This window comes from Centruroides sculpturatus, unplaced genomic scaffold (assembly GCF_000671375.1).
Source record: "Centruroides sculpturatus isolate CEXI.00-Female unplaced genomic scaffold, Cexi_2.0 scaffold1827, whole genome shotgun sequence".
In the NCBI taxonomy this organism is placed as follows: domain Eukaryota; kingdom Metazoa; phylum Arthropoda; class Arachnida; order Scorpiones; family Buthidae; genus Centruroides; species Centruroides sculpturatus.
In genome coordinates, this window is record NW_019386028.1 from 60872 (window position 1) to 82422 (window position 21551).

The 21551-nt window shown below is 28.6% G+C and overlaps 1 long non-coding RNA gene across 1 annotated transcript; it reads left to right on the forward strand.

Moving 5' to 3' along the window:
* Window positions 1–4344, forward strand: LOC111613203. Its single transcript, XR_002754734.1, has 4 exons — window positions 1–88; window positions 923–1216; window positions 3413–3629; window positions 4087–4344. It is a non-coding gene; the product is annotated as an uncharacterized LOC111613203 (long non-coding RNA).
* The last annotated feature ends 17207 nt before the right edge of the window (window positions 4345–21551 follow it).

Consider the following 21551-nt stretch of genomic DNA (forward strand, 5'->3'; position numbering starts at 1 on the left):
CTCTGTTATTGTCAAGAGTGCGATTTTTAAGTGATAAAAAAATGTTATTTGATTCTTTAAATTATCATCCCTTGCCTGAACCTTTGGAGTAAGAGATTTTTCACATTTTATTGTTATTTATGCAAATAAGAAATTTATTCGAAATATTAATATGGTATGTAATGTAATGTAATGGCTTTAAAATGAAATTTCTCGGTGCAAATAATAATTACTTTAAATTGATTTAAAGATTTCGACTTTTCGATGTTTCGATGTTCTTTGTTTCGATGTAGTTTTTAAGTAAACAGTTTTGTGTTTTGCTATAATCCTATAATCCTATAATTATTTTGATGTTAAAATTAATGGCTTAAATTTGCGTATGAGTTTAACTGCTCAGAGTTCAGGGTCTTGTGCTAAGTAAATACATCTTAGGGCTTTTTACATTTACTGTTACTTAGACAAGTAAACAGAATACGTTTTTAACTTATTCAACCTAATTTAATAGACTTATTTTTCATCCGTAGCCTTTTCAATTCACTACACGTATCTGATAAATTTATTAATGTATTCTCATAAATTATTAATTAAATTAGCAGTTAATAGATATATAATTTTAAAGTTGTTAAATTGTATTACATGTTGTTTTATAAAAAGATACTTATTGAAAATTTAAGCTTAATTTGTAAAACTTCTTCCCCTCACTCAAATTAATGAAATTTCACGAGTATATTAAATGATACTTTCTTTAGCTTATGTGTTCTTCAGCTTTAGAGTGTAATAATTCTTTAGAATCTCTAAAGATTCTTTAGAGTGTAATAATTTTTCTAAAAGTTTACATAACTACTCATTAGCAAATATTTGAACATTCGATTTTAAAATCAGAATAAAGGTTTCGGTATTTAACATTTATTGTGTTATATGAATTTTCACTTTCTTTTTTCAGGGCAACATCTGATGGACGAGCGGGATTCGTGAATCCAAAGAATTTGGATCATTTTAAATATCGGGACAAGAAAAAAGGCCTATTGAAGCAGGATGACCCCGCAAATAATAAATTTGGAACGTTTATTTTCAAAAACCAAATTAATCCTGCGTGTAAACAAGCAATAGACAAGTTAATACGAATTTATAGTCGAAAATTTACATATTAATAAGAAAAAAGGACATTGAGGCAATTTAATTAAGCAATAGATAAGATTCGGCCTTTTTACGAGATTTCGTGAGATCGCTTTAACAGGTAAGTTATATTACTGTTTATATGTTATACACTTATATCATATTGATACATGGTTCTTGTCTTTAATTACTTATATTATACATTTAACCACTTAAGACATTTTTGTGTCATTATAACAAGTTTAAAGTTAAAGTTCACTTTGGACTGTTATAATGAGGAAAACGAAACACATTATTCCTAATTAAAATAGGGGAGATCGGGGCAACTTCGGCATGCGGGGCAAGTTTGTCAAGCGCTTTTTTTAAAAAACAAATTAAAAAAAAACTTTGATTAGAGGTTAGACAGTTGAGTTTCATTGGTGGCTTGTTGAGTGTAGTGTTTTTATTGTTCTCCAACAAGCGTAGTTGAATTATTAAGCAAATTTTCATTTTCGTTGAATTCCATATAATATTTTTTTTCCATTTATATTGAATTGGCAGGTTTTGTTATAATTCCATGATAACGAAAGTTACTTTTCCTGTTAGAAGGATGTAACTTCAACTTATTCACGTGGCCAGATCGTGGCTTGGCATTCTGTTCTCAGGGTTGTACTTAATGTTTCGAAATCATGACTAGCGGGGTAAGATCGGCAACATAAAGCCACATTAGAAGCAAAGGATAAAAATCAAACAGATGATAAATGAAAACATGTTTGCATTTGTTATTCATGTATATATGTCTTTGAACTTGCATTTCGTTGTAATAATATTAAATGGGTGTTGGATTTGTATTTCTTTGTTTTAATAGTGAATTCCAACTTATACATTGTTAATAACATAATTTTATATACGTGCCTATCTTGCCCCATTACTGTTGCCCCTATACCAGGGGCAACTTTAATAAAAATAATTAAAATAATTACAACTTTACAAAAAGAGAGAAGTTGCCGATCTTGCCCCTATACCCGGGGCAACTTCGTCAATTTCTCTCTTCTTGTAAAGTTGTAATTATTTTAATTATTTTTATGTCCAAACTGATTTTAACCAGATGTATAGCAAGGTAACATTCCAATAGACAATATGCAAAAGGTTTTTTTCAGTTTACAGCAGTATTTATTACACAAAATTTAAGTAAAGCTTAACATGCCGATCTTGCCCCGATCTCCCCTATATTTACTGCAAACGTAATCTTATATGCTATTATACTACAATCGACCATTTCGGGCCAACGTTTCTTCTCAGCAGACGTTACCTTTTTATGCTTGTATTTTAATATATCCATAACAGCTGCAGAGTGAGATGGTGTGAGCTGGATAATTACTCAGTGAAACGAAGAGTTGGTAATTCGTTTAACGAATAAGTGATGTTTAAGTGAATGAAACTGTGTTGTAATAAACAAAAAGATATTTAGGAAAAGTTTTGCTGAAAAAATTTAAAAAATGGCATTTCACAAATCTATTCCGAAAATGTTAAAAGAATTATATGGATATATTAAACTATAAAAATAATAATATCTGATGAGGAGGAACGTTGACCCGAAATGTTCGATCGTAGTGACATATAAAATCTTTTATGTACATTACAGTATAGACAGTAAATATACTTTAATTCGAAATTGTGTTTTTTTTATTATACGAAATCCTAGTACACAAAAAATGACCAAGGTAGACAACAGTATAATACAGTTATACAGTCTTATAATATAGTACGGAATTAGCTGCTAAAGGACGGCGACGTTCGCTGAGAATATAGTTTAGCTGGGAAATATAAAATAAAATGTATCTGAAATAATGTATTATAATTTCTATATAAGTGATTGAAGTTTTAGACTATTTACAAAAATATCAAATTTTCGAGTCTATCTTCATCCTTTTTTATACAGCACCAGAAGTAACAGTTAACGTGGCTTTTTATTGAAGAATAACTTCTTAAAAAACAAAGGTATGAACAGTATGGTGAGAAGAATTCTTCATGTTTTTAATGTAAAGTGTCAGAAATAGAAGGCTAACACTTGATCGTTTTTAACATTGTAATATCTCTTTTTACTTGTTTACCTTTGTTTTTTAAGAAGTTATTCTTCAATAAAAAGCCATGTTAACTGTTACTTCTAGTGTTGTATAAAAAAGGATGGAGATAGACTCGAAAATTTGATATTTTTGTAAATAGTCTAAAACTTCAATTATGAAGAATTATATCTTGAGTTATTACAGAAATTGTAATTTCTATATAAGTTTTATAAACATTTACTGCATTGTAAATTTTTTCTTTTTACATTTAGTGAGCGATTGGTTCAAGATCTGGAAGAGTATGAATTTAATGATGATATTATCGGTGGTCCAAGGAACATCGAAATAAATGAAGGCTTCAGCAAGAACAAAGGATGCATAGAAAATTCTTAACATCATTGGTTATAATGTTGAGTGTGCTGATAATAAGAGAAAAACATTAAATAAAGCCGGATCTTTTCTCAAGGCCGTATGGAAGCCAGTCAAGAGGTAAGTTTCTATATATGTGAATACAAACAAAGTTTAATTTAGCTCGGTCATTCTTTCGTCTTTACAATTCTCACTTAATCCAGTGTAATGCTAAACCGAAGTACCTCAAACAGCAACAATTATACACAATATTATGATGAACGCAGATATTTAAGCTTGAAAATTTCGTAATTTTTATAAGAATGGCATAACTTTTTTATATTTTTGCACTACATCGAGGTTTAGCAAAATAGTTCTATTTTTAATCCAATGAAAAAATAAGTTACAATGAAAATAATAATAACGAGCAATTATTTATAAATATAACGTTTTTTGATTTTCAATTTGATATAATGTAATATTTCATAACAACAAATGAATATAAACACGGCCGATATGGCGCTCTCAATATGTTTTGATAAAATTCAAATTTAGATATGTTTTCAAATAATAATTATATTTGATTTTCCTTATGCAGATCAGCACAGAAGTTATGGAGAAGCGTGAAAAATAGAGAGACTGAATACATTCAGTTTCATTAATGATCTCTTTCTATACATCATTGAGTCAAGTGTATATCTACTTGATTTAATCCGAGTACGTCTCGGGTAAGAGTTTAATTAGAATATTTTTGTATTTTACCTTAACACTTACAAGATTATCTACTCTACACTTATAAATTCAACCCCATTTTAATCCCTGATAGAAATGGTGTTTTTGCCATGGTCACAGGAGAACAGAAAACATGTATTAACGTAGAGATACATCATAGTCTTTATAACATTGAGACAGACATTGAGATATTTACATATAGACAGACTGAAGTAGTCTTACAGGGCATTAGGATTATATATATATATTCTTGTCCAAGTATCGTCTAGAACAGTGGTTCCCAATTAGTTTTTCCTGCGTACCACTTTAAGAAAGAGCTCAAACTCGCGTATCCCTTATAGCAGAAATTTATATTAAGCCATACTAATATAAATTCGAAGGTAATTATGTCTGTCTGTCTGTTACCTTTTCACGTCTAAACCACTAAACAGGTTTTAATAAAATTTGGCACAGAGATAGCTTACATGTTGGAGATGGACATAGGCTACATTTTAATGCGAGAAAATATCTTACTCCCACGAGAAAATTCGATATAATGCGGGCGAAGCTGTGGGTAGACAGCTAGTGATAAATAGAATAAGTTTTTTTTTAAATTTATTACCTTTAAAATACAATTCTAATAATAATGAAAATAACATAAGGTTATTTAATTTTAATGTGACAAATGTGCACGATTTTCTTTGCACAACTTTGTAAAATCTGGTTGCTTTTTGGTCAGCTTCAGTCTCGAGTCATCTTCGAGTTGAAGTCGGTGACGATGTTTAGTTTTCATGTTTGTCATGGCCGAAAATCCGCTCTCGCAGAGGTATGTTGTGCAAAATGGTAGTAAATATTTTATTGCCGCTTCGCTGACATGATAATAATGATAATTGTACAATTAACACAAATTGTGTTAATTGTACAATTTTTGTTTCTTGCGTAAGAATTTCATTTAGGTATTGTCACAAATGCATTTTTTTAATGAAATTTCGAGATTATTTTTAGTTATAAATAAACGAATTTGTGCATTCGACATCATTTTGTAAATTGCCGAATTTTTGATGGTCCATCCATTATTTTTTTGATTGCTTCATCTCATGCATTTCAATCTTAAATCGACCGATTTTAGACTGCCGCGCGTACCCCTTCACGCAATTTCGCGTACCCCCAGGGGTACGCGTACCACTAATTGGGAACCACTGGTCTAGAATATATTCTAGAAAAGTAGTAGTCTCGTAACAAAGGGAAAGCTACAGGATAAATGGGAGTAGAGATTAAAATATTTAGCAACTTCATATGAATATGACTATACGAAGATTCTAAACTATTCAAATTAATAATAATATATGTGAGAGTAGCCAAGGGTATACGTAAATTACCTATATCACTTACTGGCGCACGATCGTGAGATCGGCTCTCGGAACTTTTTATAGGAGGGCGATAATATTTAGGAAAAGGGGATTCAAGACTGTGAAGTCTTTATCCCAAATTGTCAGGGTCCCGACACCAGTTAATCAATCTTATAACACTCGGATTAACACGCGTGAAGTATACTTATTACGATTCATATTAGGAGACATTTAATAAAAAAACGGAATAATAAATTTAATAAAACAAGAAAATAAATCATACAAAAATCTCAATGAACGAGAGATAGAAATATCACAAATAACATACAAATCGAGAGATAGCTATACTTATCTTCTACACTATTCGCAATCGAGAGAGAGAGCTCACAAAAATCGTTATAAAACATACGACCTGTTTCAGTTGTCGTTCGTCTTCTTCTCTGTATGCGAGGGACACTTTGGAGATAAAGTTCATTTACTTCTTCGTATGGGAGATCACTATGTGCACAAATGTAAAGGTATCACTTCTATGTGCAGACTCTAGACTTATTCTGTATGTGACTCGTCTAAGGCCGTTGGTCATCAGGAGGGAAACGTATACGGAGTTAGGACGCTTTCGGATCTGTCGCTGAACTCCTTGAATTCTGACAAGTTCCCTGTATATCTTCGGAATACCGACCAATCATCGGCCAGTAACTCTTTCGTGAGAACGGATGAAAGGGGAATGAATGAGAGGTAACCATTTCCCATCTGAGCAGGATTTTAACCAGATAAGGGAAAGTCAGAGGATGTTCTCTTCTGTGAAAGGAAGTAACATCTGTTATCTGCCTTTTCCCACGTTAAAACAGTATTTTTCCCACCAAAAATGAAGTAATATTTGGTGACAATATTTAACATAATTAATAAAATTATTAGCTTAGACCCAGGGGCCTTTCGGGTCTCACATATATATGAAACATAATAAATGACACAACAGTAGAAATTAATAATTATCAACTTAATAATTTTCGTTTGATATGCAACTAATGTTTTTTAGAAAAAAATAAACTTACTGATTTAAAAATTATTAAATAATTGAATATTTTAGATACATTTATTGATTACTTTTTCAATTTTTTTTTTCACAGATTTAAGAAGTTTTATTTTTAAAATAAGCAAAAAAATCACAAGAGCAATTTTTAAAAACAACAAAAGAATTGTTTTAAATTTCAATTTTCTTAAATCTAATTGCATTGAATTTGCATTTTCTTGCATTTGTTTTAATTGTAGTTGTTTTGATTAAGCAGCTTTATTGCTTTATGTTGTTTTTTTTTAAAATATCCAAAAAAATTAAAAGATAAATTTTAAAAATAACAAAAAAAAATTTTAAATTTTAATTTTCTTTTAGTTATTAGCATTTTATTGCATTTGTTTTAGTTTTAGTTGTTTTTTATTAAGCAACTTTGTTGCTTTTTGTTGTTATTTTGAAAATATCCAAAAAATAAAAAATAAATTTTGAAAATAACAAATAGAATTTTCAATATTAATTTTTTTAGTTATTTGCATTTGTTTTGATTCGCATACTTTTCATTTTGTATATATTTTTTTATTTATTTGTTGTATGTTCTAAAATGTCCAATGAAGTCGTAAAAAGCAGTTTTATAAGTAAAAAAAATCAGGTTTAATATTAATTTTTTTATTAATTTTAAATAATTTCACGAATTTCAATAAAATTGAAGATGTTTAGATTGCTTTTAGAACAAGAGAGGAATTAATTGCAACATATCGACCAGCGTATAAATTGTGCCACAATTAAATGAAAAGCATCTTTTTATCTGGTATTGATATGTATGGGCATGATTTTTGTCCAGAAAATCTTTTGAAATTTACTATGTCATGAACGTCTATATTTCATTAGTTGCAAGATTTGTTTTAAGATTCAAATATAATAATGAAAGAAGCTGGTTTAGAGTTTTATGTTAAGAAAGCATATATTTTTTCGTGCGCTTAAACAGGCCTTCAGCACATGTGTCTCAAAACCGATTGTAATCACATATTTTTGAATTTTGTACCAAAAGTTATCATGGATCCTGCCAAAATTGCAAAGAAATAAACAGCAATGTTTATGAAATATAAATGACTATGAAATGAAAATGACTATTTAAAATGACTATTAGTTTAACTCCTACGAGAAAATATATACCCATAAGACCTGCCCTGGCGAATGAATACAAGAACTTTTCAGACGTAAATTTGTACAAAAAATCATGCCGATCTGGATATGTGACAGATTAAATATGAATCTTGAAAAAACAAACTGATTGATGACACCTTACATGACCGAGAATTTCTTTTTATTCATTTGAAATTAATTGTGTTTCTTTTGATTTGCATTCTTTTTATTTTGTATTTACTTGTTGTTTATTTGTTCCATGTTCTAAAATTTCCAATGAAATTGTAAAAACAAATTTTTATAAGTAAAAGAAAATCATGCTGTATTTTAATTATTTTTTATTTATTTAAATTGAATTGCAGTCATTGTAATTTTCGTTGTTTTTATGTCATATTTCTTCGTTTTTTATGTCATATTTTTTCGTTGTTTATGTATTTTATATTTTAAAATGTTAAAAAAAAACTTAAAAAGTTTTCTAACATATTCAAATTATTATATTCATTGTAATTTTCGTTTTTTTNAACAACACATTAAAACATTATAGATTTTTAAATAATTTTTATAAAATCATAATTTTATGACATCAGAAATGTAAAAAAATTAACCAAAAATAAGTAGTTTTCACTAATTATCAGTGTTCGAAAATTTTTATAACGTAAAATAAATTGAAATGAATTTATACAAATATAATTTACTCAACATTAAAGTAAATTCATTTAAAATTCGTTTAAAGTTTTCAAGTATAGTTTCATATTATCACCACCACTTTTAACCTCTTTGTTTCTACATTTTATTTTAAAATCTTTAATTGAACATAAGATATACTTAAAACTAAAAAAAAAAAAAAAAACAAATGCCTTAGTTTGCAAGAGAAAGCTTTGAAGTTTATTTTCCATTGTCTCGCCTTTCCGAGGAATTTGACGCTGATAAGTAATTGTGTTTATAGCTAAATGACCTTGAGAACAGCTGGTATCGTCTTTTGCGGTACATTCTCATAAAATTTCCAAGAGGAGAAGGGATTAAAGTAGGGTGAATAATAGCTAGACAAATATTTTTAAATATTTATAAAATTTTCGTTTTTAATTGCGTTATCCGACCCCCCCTACCGATTTAATTAAATAGGTGCCGAAATTTTTGAAAAAAATGTTGACACTTTAAAAACATCTGAAAATCCAAATTATTTTTCTTGTCGAACTTACATTCATTATTCATTTAGTATCTTTCAACTTTAATATTTTATATAAAAAAAATAAAATAGGAATAAAACAATGTTTAGAAATGAAAGACGAAATGTAAATTTAAAATTAAGTAAATTATCACATCTTTTAAATAACAAAGTTTTAAATCCATTTTATAATAATTAATTTCGTTTGTAAATAACTTTAGAATAAAAATATCAAATTAAATAAATACTTGACTTAAGAATTCAGTCTAATCAAAAGATAAAATGAATTATCATTGTGAGCAACTATTTTGATATAAATGGCAAACTGAACAATTCACAATATATCGGGTGAATGATATGGTTAATCAATAAGCCAACTATATATACATATGCACGGATAAGATAGAGAACAAAAGTGACAGCAGTGATTTAGAAAGGTTTATTTTCTTTAAACCGTCAGAAACTTCGTCATAACCAACAACAGCAAATACAGTTTCTTTTCAACTTATTAGATACGAAATTCAGTCTACTATAACGGTCTGAATACAGGTTTACCATCGAGTGTTAATCGTACCATAAAATTCGATCCGTACCTCAATTATATCAAAGATATAATTGAAATACGGATATAGTAATTCGTTCTATAAATTCAGTATTAACATATTTTTTTCATCAGTAATTCGAAATGAACTGTAGCCATTTCCTTTATCATTAGACTTTTTTTTCTATTACTTCACCAATCAAATAATTTGCTATAGACAATTTCGAATCCAACAAAAGTTGATAAAGCCCATCAAAAATTGATTTACTAAAAGACTTTTTTTACTGTTAAAAGAAATACGTTTTTAAACAAATTTCCTGATAACATTTTTGTTTTCTGAAGTAATAAACACCAGACGATATATTTCCACTTAATGGAATTTGACATATTTCACATACAACATTGATTTGATCAAGAGTTAATTCTTTCACTGTTGTTCTTCTCTTTGATGATTTAGTCTTTGGAAAAAGTGCCAAAATGTAATTATATTTTTACATTGTTTATTTTATACCAAGCATATTCGTAATTACTTTGTTTATCAGGTAAACTCGAATTCTTCACAAAAAATTCATTATCAATTATAGCATTAAATTCTAATAAAAAATTACGAAATTTTTTTTTCGTTTTTCTATATGAATCCACGGAAAAATTTAATTTATGAGCAGACGATTGACGATCTAGACCAGTGTTTTTCAACCTGTGGGTCGCGACCCCCGAGGGGGTCCCAAAGCCTTACACGGGGGGTCGCGAGTGAAAGAAAAAGACAAGTGTTTGTAGGTCCTACACTACAATAAAAAATCTAGAATTTCAGTGAGAAGGCTGTGCCTGTTTATTTTACAGTACAATTGGTTTTTCGATCGATATTTAAAGAAAGAAAATTAAATACATAGTTTTTAGAATCACTGATATAGTTTTAATATGGCCCTGGGGGTCGCCAGAATTTTTTAACTTGTAAAGGGGTCGCGTATTCAAAAAGGTTGAAAAACACTGATCTAGACCATTCACTTGAGTTTTATCACGATTATTTTTAAACAAAAAGAAGCAATGAGTTTGTAAATTATTTTATGAAACTAATAACTGATAAGAAAAAGCGTACTGAATCATATATCTGAAAAAATATATATTAAATTTTATCACTTCTTTACGAGTATCTGTTGGTTTAAATATAATCTACACACAAGTGCATCAAATCACTATAACCTACGTGATATAAATTTAATATTTGAAATTATTCATTTTTGTATGAAGAAATATACAGATAAATAATAACAAATAAACTACATTATAAATGGCATCAAGATATGAAGCATATGGAACTTTGAAGCTATTGAATTTCTGTTGATATGTTTTATATTTCCATATGAAAGCAAAACATTAAATTGTCAGACTATTGTGTATAATTGAATTTCAAAAGTCGCATATAAAAAATAGACAAATGCTTTTATATTAGAATAAACGCAAATTTTTCTGTATTAAAATAAAGATTTAGCCGAAATGAATGGAAAGTGTTTAAGCAATTTTGTTCAAATTCAACATAATTCAGTAATAAGTAACTATTCAGAAGTTATCATCTTATAAACCATAATTTAATAGTGTAAAGTTTAGAAATGTTACTGTGTTTATAAAGTTATTTGTAATAATTTAATTAAAAACTACAAAATTAATTTAATTTAATTAATTTTATTTAATTTACAACAAATATTAATTGACTTCTCAAATTTGTAAAACAACATGCAAAATTTTTACTGAAGAATAACCTTTTGAATAGTGTACAATTAATAAACTGATATTTATAACAGTTTCGAACAAAGAATGCTGTCTACAATATATAAAAATTGATTTTGGATGTTAAAATATTTTATTTTAAATAATTTATATAAAATCTTAGAGTTAACTATCATTTAGTTTCTTTTGTTTCTCTATAAAATAACCCATTTTCGGCAAGTAGATTAAACAACTGAACACAAAATGAAAATTTCACTTTAGTAAGACCTAACCACGTGATGATTATCCAAATTTTATCACGTGTTTAACTTTCAGAATTTATTTCCTCTTGCTAGATTTGTTGACGTGTCCTCAGTACATTTTGAAATTTGTAAAAAAAGAAAGCTGAATTAATTCAGTTATAACTGTAAACATAAATATTCAATGTTTGGAGTAAGTCGTGCTGCCGATTGACCGTTTGTTTTGTGCCTGCAAATCTTTATTCTTAGAAAGTATTAACCAGGTTTTTGGCCACCTCTATTAAAGACGTAACTAACTCTATTTATTTTATTTTAACAAGTAAATATTTTGTTAGCTCCTCCTCGTATTGGACAGTCACACGCAGGTGAATCATTTTTACAATAATATAATATAATATTATCTAATAACTTTATTTATACCGTGAAATAGAAAACATGATAGTGGTTTTATCTGAAAATGAACGATAGGTCTTGGTGCAAATGTTATTGAAGCTTAAAAATGTTTATAGAAAGAATGTTTAATTTTTCAGGTATTGATATATTTAATTTTTTTTAATAATTTAAATTATTTTCTATTTAATAGTATTTCAACGAGTAGAATTATAACAGAGATACTATATCCACACAACAATAATATCAAAGGGCTAATAATGTCTTCGATAATAAGTGGATGATATGTTTCTTTGTTGTTGCTGATCTTTGCAGGAAATTCTTGCTGTCTCAATTTNGCCACAGCACTGGCGAAAATTTAAATTTGTCGACTGGAATTCCTTCTGATAACCGACGTTTCGGATAACCGATCTTCGGATAAACGAATCTCTACTGTATATATTTTAATAATTTAAATTATTTTCTATTTAATAGTATTTCAACGAGTAGAATTATAACAGAGATACTATATCCACACAATAATAAAATCAAGGCGCTGCTAATGTCTTCGATATTAAGTGAATGATATGTTTCTTTGTTCTTGCTTCTTTTTGCAGGCAAATCTTTCTGTTTCAATTTTTCGTATACTCCAACATCTACTAATCTTCTAATTCTATATGGAAATAAAAATTAAAATTCAATGTAATTATATGCTGTTATTTACTGTTCGTCAAAAGATTTTTTAATAAGTGATTTTGTAAATTGCTAGAACTCCTATTTGATTCTCGTAGTGAATTAATAAAAGACTATTGTTCTGATAGGTAAACATTTACAATCAAGCAAAAACAGTTATTAATGGATGTCATTTAAATAAAGTTTTAAGTAAAAATTATTTCAGAGGTTGGTAATTATTGATCTTATTTTTAAAAACAGTTATAATGAAGTCTAGAAAATAAGATTGTTACACAACTTTAATCAGAATATAAGATGAAAAACTCTTTAAATTAGAGTAGAACTTTAGCTAACAGATGTACAATTTACTTTTATTTTATAAATATTTAGTTACGATGTTTTGTCGAAATTTTTTAAACATTGTTGAATAGAAATAGAACTAATTAAACGTAAATCTGAACAGGAAAAAATTCACAATTTCTTTTTAATATATTTTATCAATAGATTAGTTTTAATATAATGCAATGATGAACAATGTAATTAATTTAGGAAAGTAAATAATCGGTTAAAAGATTCGGCTTACTGTTATCTTTGCTTCAATCCGTACAATGTTTTGGCTTTCAGAAAAAAACTTAAGTAGGCGTATGAAATGAAAGACATTATTAAGGGCATAAATCTATTTGCACTATAATACAGCAACTTTTTTTGTAGGGCAGAATTGCCAAATTTCAATTGCCGATTGTATGAATCAACCCAATACCAGTTGTTTGTCGATATCTAATGCATGACCAACATCAGGCCATGTGCATTTTTGTCATCCGTGTCAATATTTGACACAGATGACAGTTTACCCATAGAAATTCTTCTTTGGAACTGCCCTCTTCTTACATCGCTAATATTTTGCGTTCTCTTCACCGATCAATCTAACGAACTTCACAAATATACTTTTCGTTCGTATTTGAGTCACTTAATTAAATTGTTAAATTTTATAAGTGGTATGCTTATTCGAGGAACTAATTCTGTACAATTTTGGTAGTGGAAGGTTGAAAAAATGGAAAGAATCAGAAGGGTGTTAGAATCTTCAGTAAAGTCAATATAATTAAATTTTTACTTGTATTAGCATTTACAATCTTTAATATAACCCATCTTCACACTAAAACTAAACATTCTACAATTCTATAATATATAAAAATATAAAAATTTTCAGATAACATATTATAACAGATTGCGCTACCAAATGTTACAGGGAAAGCTAAGTAACACGTTGCTGCATTTTCAACATAATTACTAACCGCTATGCACCCTAAAACACAGTACTCCGAATAAAGATAACAATTACAATGCTAATGATTTCTGTGCGAGATTTTTCACATTAAATTTCTTAAATTATATACGAAGTACTGAGATTATTGTTTGGTGTATGATCTTACTTCTTTTCACACCCATCTGAAATTCAAACACTAAAGGTACTTATATTCTTCGGCTTCTAACGTTATTGAGTCATGTAAAAGTACAGTAGAGCGTCGTTTATCCGAATCAATTACGGACTGGTGTTGTTCGGATAACTGATTGTGTACGAAAAAATAACCCATGTTGAAATTTTTCTTCGTTGCGTGTCGCTTCGCGTTGAATTTTCGTCGATGTTAAGCCTAACGAAAATTTTAAAATAATAATCGTGGTTATTGTATCGTTAAAAATTATTTCTTTATTTTTTACAAACAAAATAAATTTATTAAGAAATATAAAAACAAAAAAATTATACTTTAGAAGTTAATCTAGTATCAAAAACGTTCGATTCAGCACGACACAGTCCTCAGAAAAACACCACACAAAAGTTTAAGTGCTGCAAGCTAAAACACACATCAACAAAAAAAAAATATTGGAGTAGCCCAAGATATAGCCAAGGATTGCAGCGCCACAGCACTAGCAAAAATTTAAATTTGCCGACTGGAATTCTTTCGGATATCTGACGTTTCGGATAATCGACTTTTGGATAAACGACGCCCTACTGTATATGTAGAACAAGATTTGTGACTACTTCTAATTGATTTCATAAAAAAAGAGTGTCCTTTAATTCTTAAAATAATTTAAAACATTTTTTTTCTTATTTCTGAATATAGTGTTACTATTTACTAGAGATTCATAACAATTTCTCCAATACTTTTAATTGCTTCTCGACTGGCATCAAATAATATTAGTGGATATTAATGAATTGTTAAAGAAAATAATAAGACATAAAACAAAGATATAAACTCCTCATTTCTACTCCGTAAATCTTCAAACTGCATGGAAATGATTACCCCTTAAAGACATAGACATTTTTGATATTTTATAATTATTAATTTACATAAACGTAAAAAATACTTAAAACTGGAAAAAAACGAAAGAAATGCGTTTATTTTGAAGAAAAAGCTTCAAATTTTATTTTCCTTTGTCTCATCTTCTGTGAAATATAAAACGGATGAGTCATTGTTTACACAGCTGGATGACCTTGAGAACAGCTGGAGTCAGATTTCCCGGAACATTCACATAGAAGTCTCGGGAGGCGATGGGTTTATAGTAGAGTGAATACTAGTTCGCCGTATATTTTTAAATATTTTTTAAAAATTAAAATTTTTATTGCGATTTCCGACCCGCCGATTTAATTAAACTTATATATAATAAAATCTAATAATTAAAAAAAATTTTAAAAAAACTATTGGAGGTCGTTTTTGACATCAGAAACTAGCTTTAAACAACTTTACCTAAGGAAAATAAGTGCACTACAACTTTAGAACGATGAATGAAATTTGATATCAAACTCCCATTAAAAAACAATTAAAATGCAATAAAGCGTGAAGCGCGCGTCATCAAAAGTTTTTTAAAATCGCGAGAAAATTTTTTCGCGCGGGCAAAAAATTTTGAAAAAATTTCGGGATATAAAAAACATTCCAAAAATTTAAAAAAAAAAAAATTTGGAGGCCCAAACGCCCGTGTTTTTCGTAACGCTATGTATCATTGACAAGATATCTCGGGTTATGGGATTAATTAAAATATCAATGTTTAATTACTTACATTAAACGATGTATGAAGTAATAATATGTGAAAAAAAATTAACGGAGTGTACAAATATAAGTAATGAAATATCAAACTTAAAAAGTTTACATTTAAATAGTCAGTACTTTTTAACGATATAAAACTAAGTACTTACATTTTATTAAATTCTTTTTCAAATTCAAATTGTTTTTTAATTGGAAATACTAATGTATAAGTTGAAAACGATTCCTGTGAAATTACTAATTCTGCTTTCTCTTTAATCGTTAATGATTTTACCATACCTTCAGGTATAATGTGTGCATGTTTATGTTGTAGAGTATATTCAATTCCTTCGTTTACGATAGCAAAGCTTTTATCTGGATTATTTCTTATGTATTCACCTAAAATGCTGACCATACCTTTCGGGGCATTCTAGAATGAAAAAGACATTATAAACATGTATTATAAACTTGTGTTAATTTTTCTTCAAAAAAACGTCTTTGGCATCTTCTCACTCCATTGTTATATTGTTGTAATTACCTTAAATACTCCAATTTGTTTCCGACACGATTTCACTTACATATGGAAATCAACATATGTAAACTTTTAAATACAAAATGTAAAGTAAAAATATATTGAAATAATTTACCATTATCATTCTCTCAAAAGCAGAATGTGACAGAGTTCCACAAGAATATTCATGATTTTTAACTGCATTAGAGAGTTCTTCAATTGTTCTCGGAACCTTTTCATAAGCGGGATAAGCCATGTAGGAGAAGAGGACACCACTGTAAGCTGACATAAGTACGGTTGTCACCAGCAGCCAAACTCCAATAATAATTCTCGAAGAAGTGCTTTTATCTTGATTTATTTCACTTCCTACAAGAAATTATCAAAAATTGCATAAAATATTTCAGAAAGGATATGACAGGTGCAGCAATGCATTTTTTTCAAACTTCTGTTATTTTCTATAATTTCGGCATCGTATATTCATTGTAAAATTGTATCAATTAACATAAAATAAGTTTAACACTAGAAAATAAAACACGCTGTAGTTTATAAAAAGAATTTAAGTTAATTATTATTTAATTAGTTAAGACATCAGGTATGAAATGTGTATATTTTAGGAATATAAGCATAAGGCAGCATTTCTTGAGAATTTCACAATAGAATTTTGATGTTTATGCACGTGATTGGAAACAGTGCGGATGATAACCTGCCACTAGAAATCTATGAAACAATTCACTAACATGTTCCTCTTAACATTTCTCATACCATCACTTTAAGTGTCTGATTAGAATTAATGTTTTTTTCCACTGTTTTACTTGCTAGCATCAGTTTTACAAAATAAAATTTACTGTTTAGATTATTCTAATCTGCAGATTGTATTTTAGATTTTAACATATTTGTCTATCTACTGTTATTTAAATACTTTACGAAGATAATCTGTTATTTGTGCAATTATATTTCTGTAGATATGACAAAAATTATTTTTGTATTCACACAATGAGTCATTCGCTAATTAATGTGAAAAGGTAATTTTAACTGATGATTTTGCATTTTTTTCAAACATAAGAAATTAGTGGTTAAAACGACTTTCTTATCTTATAAAGACATCTATTTTATGGATTTGTACAAAAAAAGTTCAGTTGAAATAATTTGCGATTTTCATAAAACATATGCTGATTTCTTAATTTCTAATCTGATAAAATATATAAACATTTGTCAACTTCTTGGTTACGATATTAACAATTGTATAAAATTTATTCTCCTTTTCTAAGAAGAGAAATATATTTTAAAATACAGTAGAGTGTCGTATATCCGAATCAATTGGGACTAGAGTTGTACAGATAATTTATTTTTCGGATAACCGATTGTTTACGAAAAAATATATTAATCTATTCCATGTTAAAATGTTTTTCCGTTGCGTGTCGCTTCGCGTTAAATTTGCTTCGATGTTAAGCCTAACGATAACTTTCTAAAATCGTGGCTATTGTGTCGTTAAAAATTATTATTTTATTTTGTACAAACAAAATAAATATATTGAAAAATATAAAAACCAAAAAATATATACTTTAGAAGGTGATGTAGTATCAAAAAAGTTCGATTCAGCACCACACACAGTCCTTAGAAAAGGACCACACAAAAGTGCCAGTGCTGCCAGCTATAACACACACACCAACAAAAAAATATTGGAGTAGCCCAAAATATAGCCAAAGATTGCAGCGCCACAGCACTAGCGAAAATTTAAATTTGCCGAATGGAATGCTTTTGGATAAACAACGCTCTACTGTATCAATATTTTAAATAGATTTTTCATTCATCTGTAAAGTCTTTGGTTTTTATTGAATCTCTGGAAGTTTTATTTATATTAATTATTATATAAAGTGATTGTTGTTATTAAATTATTATTACTCGTTAAACTATACTGTCTAAGTAATTTAATTTTAAATTAGTATAATGAATAAATTAAATATAAGTAATATAAGTAAATTAATTATAAAGTATAATATTAGTATATTAATAATCATGCGGTTTATAATCTTTGTTTTTACGTATCATTATTATTGAAATAAAAAATAATTAACTTTTTGAAACAATGAAATGTTATATTGTATCAATATTTTAGAAATGTAAACCACATACTTGGGAGGACCCAAAAATAACCGAATTTTTTGTATAAAAACTGCATTTATTAACCATTTTAAAAAATTTCTTTCAGTCTCCTTCAAAGTACTCTCCATTAGATGCGATGCAAGTGTCGAGTCTTTTCCCCCACTGTTTGAAGCATCTCTGGAACACCGTCTAGTGCCCTTAGCGAAGCTGTTTTTTATTTCCTCCACATCATCAAAATGATTCCCTTTTAAATTTTTCTTCATTCTCGGAAACAGAAATAAGTCGCATGGGGCTAGGTCTGGTGAATACGGAGGGTGGGGAACGAATGCTTATCCCCGAGAAGCCAAATAGTAAGTCACTCGTAATGCCGTGTGTGCGGGGGCGTTATCGTGATGAAGGAACGAGTCACCTGATCGCCAAAGTTCCGGGAATTTCCTACACACATTTTTTTGCAGACGTCTTAACACTTTTTGGCGGTTTTTTTTAACGTTTTCATCGTTTCGAGATGTCCAACGACACCCAAAACTTCGTAGATGGAACAAAATAACATTAAGAAACACACGACACTACGCTCAAACGTAAACCTACAAACTGACACCGTTTGCACAGCTGTTTTGTGAAGGTCTCTACTATCCCCATGTAACGGGAGAACTCTCTACTACGTCTACGAATGGCATTGCGCCTTCAGTTCGATGTATTTATTGGGTCTCCTTTCGTATTTCAAATTAAGTAACACATTCCTTAATAGTACATTCAACAAACCTTTTTACAAATTACGTTAAAAATTTTAATAAATTAATATGAATGTAAAAATGGGTATTAGACTTACACTAGTTTATAGTATTTACATACTTGTAATATATTTTTATATAATAAAAGTTGTTTGTTAAATTAATGTATATGTATTTGCTTGCCTTGATGTGTCAAACTGCGAATAAGAAACCAACAAATTTTTTTTATGGTCCACGAAGTCGTTTTGTGAAGAAAATAAACGTTTCCCTTAACAATACAATGCAATTGCAGTAACAAATGATGAAGCAAAAACACAGATCCACACCTACAAAATATACAATGAAATATATTAGTATGAATAAGCACATTTAATGTGACATAATCACAATGCTTTTTAAATTATTAATTTATTTAATTTAAAATTTATGTTTACAATGAAATATATTAGTATGAATAAGCACATTTAATGTGACATAATCACAATGCTTTTTAAATTTTTAATTTATTTAATTTAAAATTTATGTATACCACCTCAAATTAGCAGTGTTTTGCCGCTGTAAATCGAGCCTTTCTTTAAATAAATTTTGTATTTAAGTAATGTCACTTCTAGTAAAAACAGGATGGATTTATATACTTATCAGAGAGAGTAGAATGAAATCATGATATATATAATAGGATTAAATTGTAAATAAAAATCCGATTGCTCATTAATATTGTAAATTTTTCAGAAATGCTTGTATTAGTGGAAAAAGTCTAACATTAGATATTTTATTGTAAATTTTATTCTTCGTAGACGATATGAAGGTTTTTGTTAACAAAAAGTTCGTTGAATCAGCCGGAATTACAATAGGGATGTGGGTAGAGAACGACGAGTCCAGATACTTTCGAAATAATTCACCAACAACAACATTCCCAATCATACGAATTTTTTTTCATGCAAAAATATATTTTTATAAACGTAATTTTTCAAAAGTAAATAGTATAACATAATATACGAGCGCTAAGATGGCTTTTCTTTTCCGCTAGACTTATTCCACCATCAATGAAACGGAGGACAAACTTTAGAAAGACATTTTATTTATTTGAGTATGCATTTCGGATAATTATATCCATTTTCAACTCTTGTTTTACAACTATACAGGGAAAATTAGCATATTGTATACAAGTTAGTAAAAATCTTTTCTATAATGTTACAAAATTGTAAAAGAACATTAGGAAACTTACATAGATTATGAGAAATGAAGGAGATGTGGCATTAGAAAAAATATGGATGGTGATTATTGATTAACAGGTATAAGCTACAATAATGATTAAATTGAAGATGATTTACAAAAGGAGAACGATTAACATACATGTAAAAAAATTTTTTTGAACTTACAGTAAACATGACGGCCTGGTACATAGTGTTGGAAAAAACACCTCAGTAAAATGACACAATGATGAGATAACAGAAACAGAAAGGAGGGAACAGAAAGAGATTATTTCAGTTTACAGTACAGTTTCATAGGATGAGATGGTGCACAAATTGTAAGTGAGAGAGGATGCGTTATGACGCCATCACCTTGAGAAGAGGTCCCCCCTTTCCTTATGTCCATCCCACCCACTATCTCGCTCCCCCTTCTCAAGGTGATGGCGTCATAACGCATCCTCTCTCACTTACAATTTGTGGACCATCTCATACTATGAAACTGTGCTGTAAACTGAAATAATCTCTTTCTGTTCCCTCCTTTCTGTTTCTGTTATCTCATCATTGTGTCATTTTACTGAGGTGTTTTTTCCAACACTATGTACCAAACCGTCATGTTTACTGTAAATTCAAAAAAATTTTTATTTTTATTTTTAATTTTTATTTTACATGTATGATAATCGTTCCCCTTTTATAAATCATCTCCAATTTAATTATTATTGTAGCTTATACCTGTTAATCAATAATCACCATCCATATTTTTTCTAATGTCGCATCTCCCTCATTTCTCACAGTCCATGTAAGTTTCCTAATGTTCTTTTACAATTTTGTAACATTATAGTAAAGATTTTTACTAACTTGTATACATTATGCTAATTTTCCCTGTATAGTTGTAAAACAAAAGTTGAAAAGGGATATAATTATCCGAAATGCATACTCAAATAAATAAAATGTATTTCTAAACTTTGTCTTCCGTTTCATCGATGGTGTAATAAGTCCAGCGGAAAAGAAAACCCATGTTAGCGCTCATGTATTTGAACACAAGACTAGACAAGAAGCACATCGCATAATATAACATACGTTTACTCACTTCAAATGAAAATGGCCTGATTATTGTCGTTATTTTTGACAGTTGTTTAGGTCTAGAGACAATAAATAAAACTTTACTAACAGTAACAGGAGTTGTAAATTTCAATACTTCAAGTCTGTCGTAAGTCGCATATAACAATTTTGCACTAATATCAGCTTCCTTACAAATATAAATAAAATATTGTAGACAATTATAATTTATTTTTGCAAATTTAATTGAATTGTTATTGTTATCCATACTTCTCTTTGTATTCTTCCAATCACACCATTCCACGTGCCATTGTCTAATTTAATCCCAAATACTTTTTCAACAGGTTCAATAATTTCATATCTATGTAAAATATCTTATAATATTTATTTCGTTGTTGTATTTTCAATGTTCATTATTAATTATCGTAAGATTTAAACGATAACATGTCCTTGGCGCAGTTACTAGAAAATATCGTGAAAATATATCTTATATACGTTCTTAGAAAATATATTTTTATTTGAAGATTCAGTT